The sequence below is a fragment of the Capsicum annuum genome, unplaced genomic scaffold (genome assembly GCF_002878395.1).
Source record: "Capsicum annuum cultivar UCD-10X-F1 unplaced genomic scaffold, UCD10Xv1.1 ctg3582, whole genome shotgun sequence".
Lineage (NCBI taxonomy): Eukaryota > Viridiplantae > Streptophyta > Magnoliopsida > Solanales > Solanaceae > Capsicum > Capsicum annuum.
In genome coordinates this window covers 1-7,204 of record NW_025842760.1, presented here as the reverse complement: position 1 = coordinate 7,204, position 7,204 = coordinate 1, and the positions used below count along the sequence as shown (strand labels likewise).

The following is a 7,204-nucleotide window of genomic DNA, read 5'->3' as shown; positions in this document are numbered from 1 at the left end:
TTAATTATGTTTTTGGGCCTAGAACTTATTTGTACGCACATACTAGACAAGTGCAATTAGCTAGGGAGTCGGTTTTGGTTATTCAGAAATTACGTCATTCTCCACATTGTATTCCTCTCCTTTCATAGTGAAATCCTCTATCTCTGCCCGTGATTTTTCCTGCAAGGATTTCCACGTAAATCTGCGTGTTGTTCTTGTTTTTCTTTTACTTGTGATTTTCTTAGTTTGTCTGAATTGTAACACACCCTTGTGGTGAGATCTTTCCCTGAACCCTACGCATAGCGGAAGCTTTAGTGCACCGACAGTCCTTTTTTTAGCTAGTAGCATCCAAAGGTGAGGTCCAGTGGTCAACGAATGTATTATTTTTCGTCATATCAAATTAACTCTCGTAAAGGAAAAATCGATAGTTTTGTTATGTGGCTTGCACTATCGACGTATTTTAACATGTTGTAGCAGGTATATATGTCTTAATTACTTATGAACGCGTTACATGTAGATTGTAATTCATGTTTTAGATGATCTGATAGTGTGAAAAATTATTTACGTTGTCGAAATTAAACTTTTCTTGCACAAAATTGTTAATTTGCAGGTATATCAATTGTCAATTGGAGCTGCTTGTAATCTTTCATGGCCAATTAATAGAATTTTAATTCAAGTTCTTGATGATTCAACTGATCCTATCATTAAGGTCCAATTAATTCGACTGATCCTATCATTAAGGTCCAATTAATAACTTAAATTTTCATTTATAGGGAAAAAAAAAGAAGTATACTTTTTCTAATATAATTTGAAATGATTTTTGAGATAAGCATCCAGTACCCCTTCGAACTATGGTTAAAGTTGCTACGGCACACTCCTACTTCACCTGGGTCCTATTCCCCCGAACTTAATTTTTGCTTATTTTTGTCACTCTTTTGTGCTGAAATGACACCTTTATTACATAAAAATGGGGCCCACGTCAGATGAAAAGGTGTCACATAGCTAAAAAATGGTGATAAAAATACACTAAAATTGAGTTTAGGGGGTAATAGGACCCTGTGAAGTTGAAGTGTATCGTAGCAAATTTGGTCATGATTCAGAGGAGTACTAGATGCTTTTCTCTATAGTAATTACAGGTAAATTTGTGTGATGAGTCAGCTATGTTTGCTCTGACTCTCAAAAAATATTGTTGTACTCTTGTCGCATCCTCCAAAAATGCGTAACTTTTGAGGGATGCGACATGCATATATATATGGCGATATTTTGAAGAGTCTGAGCAACATAAGATATGTGACATGCTCCCACATGTCAAAACACACTTACATTGTCAGTAAAGAGTTTAACTTGTGTACACCGATAATGTAAATAACTTTTATATTCATTAGGTTATCTTTATGCTTCTGCATCTTAACGAGAGCGATAATTATCTGTAGTTATCTTTTAGACAACACACAGATAGAGTGTGATTATTAAGATTGTTGTATAGGCTATGGTGGAACAAGAGTGCAAGAGTATGGGCAGGCAAAGGAGTGAACATCAAATATGAAATAAGAGATAATAGAAAAGGGTACAAAGCTGGGGCATTGAAGGAAGGAATGAAGCACAATTATGTGAAGATGTGTGATTTTGTGGCCATATTTGATGCAGATTTTCAACCTGAATCTGATTTCTTGTTGAGAACTGTCCCTTTTCTTGTGCACAACCCCGAAATCGGACTCGTTCAAGCTCGTTGGAAGTTCGGTAAGCACTTTTTTCCTTAACGTGTATTAGGGTAGCAGGTTAGCAGGTAGTAGAGCGTTGTCTAGCTAATCCTTCCATCGAGTAGTCGTAGTGTTGCTCTAGTAGTTTTTGACCTTCGATTTTTGTTACTATCTGTTGTTTCTCGTTAGGGTAGTAGGTAGTAGAGCGTTGTCTAGCTAATCCGTCCATCTAGTAGTCTTAGTGTTGCTCTAGTAGTTTTTGAACTTTGATTTTTGTTACTATCTGTTGCTGTTGCCTTCAATTTTTCCTCAACACGGCCCTCCCTCGATGCACTTTTTGTGTGTGAAGTCGAGATTTTGAACCCAAAGACGACCTTGTTGAATTGCGTGACCATCTCTGTTGTGTACATTGCAGTGAATTCTGATGAGTGTTTGTTGACAAGAATGCAAGAAATGTCACTTGATTACCATTTCAAAGTGGGACAAGAAGTTGGATCTGCAACTCATGCATTTTTCGGCTTCAACGGTAAGGCAACATGCATACAACACGAAAGTTCAGTTACTTTACCGCGACAGAAAAAAATACTACTACTTTGCGACTTTACTGTTACAGTAGATGGAAATTCAGTTATAAGTTCATCATCGCGCGTTGATTTAATTAGTGATATATGAATGAAGGAACTGCTGGTGTATGGAGAATTTCAGCACTCAATGAAGCTGGAGGATGGAAAGACAGAACAATTGTTGAAGACATGGATCTCGCCGTTCGAGCTGGTCTTAAAGGCTGGAAATTTGTATATGTTGGTGACCTTAAGGTAAAATTTACATGATCCATTACGTTCAGCGCGAGTTCTGTAAGCTCAACTAAACATATATATTGCTTTCTGCTCGAATTATGTATACATACGCGAAAAATGAAGGTGCTTATAGAAAGAGTTCGGTGAGGGTGCTTGTAAATCACGAGCGAGGTAGCCTAGCTCGGTAAGAGTCATAAATTAGTGGAATCACACTCGTCTCTAAATGTACTGACTCTAAATTTTGGATTCGTGTATGAAAAACAACAACTGGGGTCTGGGGAGGGTAAATTGTTGCAGTCCATACCACTACCTCAGATGAAGTAGAGAGATTGTTTCTGATAAATCCCGGCTCAGGATAACAGTATAATCAAACAAACAAAGGAAAAACGTAGAAGCACACAAGTACAACATAAATGGGATACACACCGCTAGATAAGAAAGAATAACAAGACACCCCACACAAGGTATAATATATACTATAAACTATTTATTCAAAATCAAAGACATCACCAAAACACCACGAACAAGCAACTACAGACATAGATACAAACAAAAGCACTCTAACCTACTACTACGGACGAACTTCTACCCACTAATCCTCTACCCTAGTCCGCGTCCTTCACATCTTCCTATCAAGGGTCATGTCCTCCGTAAGTTGTAACTGCTTCATATCATGCCTAATCATATCCCTCCAATATTTCTTCGGCCTACCTCTCTGTCTCGTGGCATTATTAGGTTTGCTTGCAAACAACACTTCTCTAGAATGAATTGATTAGCCATGTGTACAAGAAAAAAAATTGCAAAAATGGTCAGTGGAGCTATGTCATAAAACATTCACTTAGAAGTAACTTCAACAAAACTCTGAAGAAAAATGATTGGAAGTAAAATTTAAGCTAAAGAGTAAGATAAAAATGGTTAGTGGCCTATCAAATTTGCTATGACATACTCCAACTTTACAAGGGTCATATTACCCTTGAACTCAATTTTAACATATTTTTGTGACTTGTTTGTGCTGATGTGGCACCTTCTGTCAATATTTTTGGCTGACATGGTACCTTTGATGTGGGCTCTATTTTATGTAAAAAAGAAAGTTGTCATGTCAGCATAAAAGGGTGACAAAAATACGCTAAAATTGATATCTGTAAAGTTGGACTGTGTCGTAGCAACTTTGGCCACAATTCGTGGGGATATTAGATGCTTATCTCTTTTTTATATCTTAAACTTCAAGACGTCACATAATTCAACATAGTATCAGAACAGACAACGACCACGAGTACAACTCTAGCCTCCATTCACAATCACATTTCCACGAGTTTCGACTATGACAAATAATCAGGCACGCACATGAGAGGACGTGTTGAAGATATAAAAAAATTAGATAAACATATGTCCGCTATCAAGATTAAACTTTTAGATGAGATAGCCGCGCATTTCACCTAATGTTTTTTTTTGCATTCAATTAGGTGAAAAATGAATTGCCAAGTACTTTCAAAGCCTATCGTTATCAGCAACACAGATGGTCTTGTGGACCTGCTAATCTTTTCAAGAAAATGGCAATGGAAATTGCTGCAAATAAGGTATTTTATAGCCATAAACCTTCTTATTTAACAAGAAAATCGAGACTTTTAATCGATTTAACTTATATACACTAGCAGTATAAGAATTTTTACACTTGTTTATATATATATATATATATATATATATATATATATGAGATGAGCATCCAATATCCCCGAACTATGACCAAAGTTGCTACGACACACTCCAACTTCACAAGGGTTGTCCTATAACCCCCTGAACTCAATTTAACGTAATTTTGTCACCCTTTTTTGCTGACGTGGCACCTTTATTACGTACATAAAATGGTGCCCACATCAGCTAAAAAGGTTAACAAAGGTGTCACGTCAGCTAAAAAGGATAACAAAAATAAAACTAAAATTTAGTTCAGGAGGTAATAGAAACCCTGTGAAGTTGGAGTGTGTCATAGCGAATTTGGTCATAGTTCAGGGAGGGACTAGATGCTTTACTCAAAAAATTTAAATAGCTAGTGAAGTGGAGCCTACAAGGAACGGTAAAGTTGTCTCCATGTGACCTATAGGTCTCGTGGGGGCTCGAGCCGTTGAATCAATCACTATACTTAATCAGGCCAATCAACTGCCTACTTTACATGTGGAATGCTTTGTGCATTGGGCTGCCCTCAAGTGTAACTTTGCCTATCGTAAAAAGTAACCTGCAATATTTTTCACGAGTAGATAGTTTATAGTATTACTCTGTCGATGTCTTGTTTCTTTTATTATCTAGCGGTATGTTATTCCATTTTATTGTTTATTCTTGTGTTTTTTGTTTCGTATACTGTTATCTGTCTTGAGCGGGTGGTCTACCGGGAACAACCTCTCTACTTCATCTGAGGTAGTGGTATGAACTGCGTGCACTTTACCCTCTCCAGACCCCACTTTGCTGGAATACACTAGTCTAAATTTTTATATGTTATTTTACATGTAGTTAATACATCTTTTACATGATCTGATAGTATAATTTTTTATTTTTTTTTTACTTTGATCATTGCAGAAAGTATCAATGTGGAGGAAGTTATATTTGATCTACAGCTTCTTTTTTGTCAGAAAAATAATTTCACATATTGGTACATTTATATTTTATTGTATTGTTATGCCTGCAACTGTTTTGATCCCTGAAGTTCAAGTTCCTATATGGGGTGCTGTTTATATTCCTTCAACAATCACTTTGCTCAATGTTGTAGGGACGCCAAGGTAAATACAAGAGATAAGTATTCAGTACCCCTCGAACTTTGGTCAAAGTTGCTACGACGGGTGTCTTATTACCCTGTTGAACTCAATTTTAGCATATTTTTGTTGTCCTTTTGTGCTAACGTGTTACAACCTTAGGAGAACCGCACCTCAAAAGCTAGCTAGCTATTAAGGTGGGAGAGCCTAAGGCTATAAATAGCCCACAACAATACTTTATAGTACCAATGTGGGACTTTGCAATGGATCATAACAAACCACCACGCTCCGCATCCGTCGTCCTCGATGGATCCACTCTGGGTAGCTTTCACTCTACTTATGTAGGCAGGGGCGGATCCAGGATTTTCAGTGAGGGATTCAGTAGTACATATACGGACTAGTCGAAGGGGTTCAACCTCTACTATTTATACATAAAAAAAATTTTAACCATGTAAAAATAGTATAATTTTCCGACGAAGGGGGTTCGGATGAATCCCCTGGACCCTATGTAGATCCGCCACTGTATGTAGGTAGCTCACTTTGCAAATGGATCATAACAAACCACCACACTTCGCATCCGTCGTCCTCGACGACTCCACTCTAGGTAGCTTTCACTTTACTTATGTAGGTAGCTCTTTTCGAGTCAGGAGCCTTAATGGTTGTGCGCTAAACATTGCTAGCCCCGACTGAACACTGCCATACCGACGTCACCATCCCAGGCACGGTGGGCGCGAAGGGTGATGGGTGGCTCTGATACCAGAGTTACAACCTTAGGAGAACCACACCTCAAAAGCTAGCTATTAGGGTGGGAGAGCCCAAGGCAATAAATACCCCACAACAATACTTTGTAGTACCGATGTGGGACTTTGCAATGGATCATAACATGACGTGGCACCTTTATTACATAAAATGGGACCCACGTCAAAGGTGTCACGTCACGTCAGCTAAAAAGATTGACAAAAGGTGTTATGTCAGCTAATTAAAAAGGCTGACAAGAATACGTTAAAATTTAGTTCAGGGAGGTAATAGGACTCTCATGAACAACTTTGATCATTGTTCAGGGGGATACTAGATGTTTTACTCTAAATACAATAAGAAATTGATGTCACGATTTGAGCCCATGGCACGTATTGTCTACTCTGGTCAAATAGACCTCATGGATTTAAATTTGTCCAATGGGCTCAATCGATGTCTTAATTTCCAAATTTGTTGTTCTCTTGATTCTTTTTATGTTCGTTTTGATGTGTAGGTCACTCTATTTATTGGTTTTTTGGATCCTATATGAGAATGTAATGTCCCTTCATCGGACTAGGGCGACGCTCATCGGTCTATTTGAGGTAGGTCGTGACAGAGAAATTGGGAAATGGGCTTAAGGTAAAAACGAGCTTGAAAGCTTCGAGGAAGTCTCGTTTTCATATTGGAGAATGGTACAACAAGGTACATTTCGCGGATGGTACGACTACGCGTTTGGAACGAATGGCTTCTACATATACCTATTCTTATAGCTGGATTTGGCTACATTGGAGTGTTTGTTCCAAATTCTTGAAAATACGAGCAACAGTTCCAAATATCTTTACTTAAAATTTATGAGTTGCAGGTTTGAAATTCTATTGTAATGTGAATAAGAAGCTAAAATCTGTATGTTGTTTATCACTATTATAGTTATTTATTTCATGTAATGGTTAAAAAAACTGTATTTTTGTAATATTTTGGTGGTTCTGTAAATGTTAATTTGTTTACCTTAATGTATAGCTTGAATTTTAGAAGCAATGAGTATTATTGCAACATAATTTAGAGGGCTCATAGAAGACATCGTAGACTTAAGAGTTTATATTTTGTGCACCGAATGTTTGAACTAAAACTCGATCCAATAATAAAAGTTGGTAGGTTAAGAACGAGCGTGTCGAGTTGACTGGTTCGAGCATGATCCAAAATAATAAAAATGTATATGCGTATGTACAATAATAACGTGGCTACAAGTGGATTC

At 37.5% G+C, this 7,204-nt stretch overlaps 1 pseudogene; it reads left to right on the top strand.

Annotated features, from left to right (window-relative positions):
* Positions 1 to 41: 41 nt before the first annotated feature.
* LOC124891458 lies at positions 42 to 6,985 on the top strand (annotated as a pseudogene).
* Positions 6,986 to 7,204: the final 219 nt, after the last annotated feature.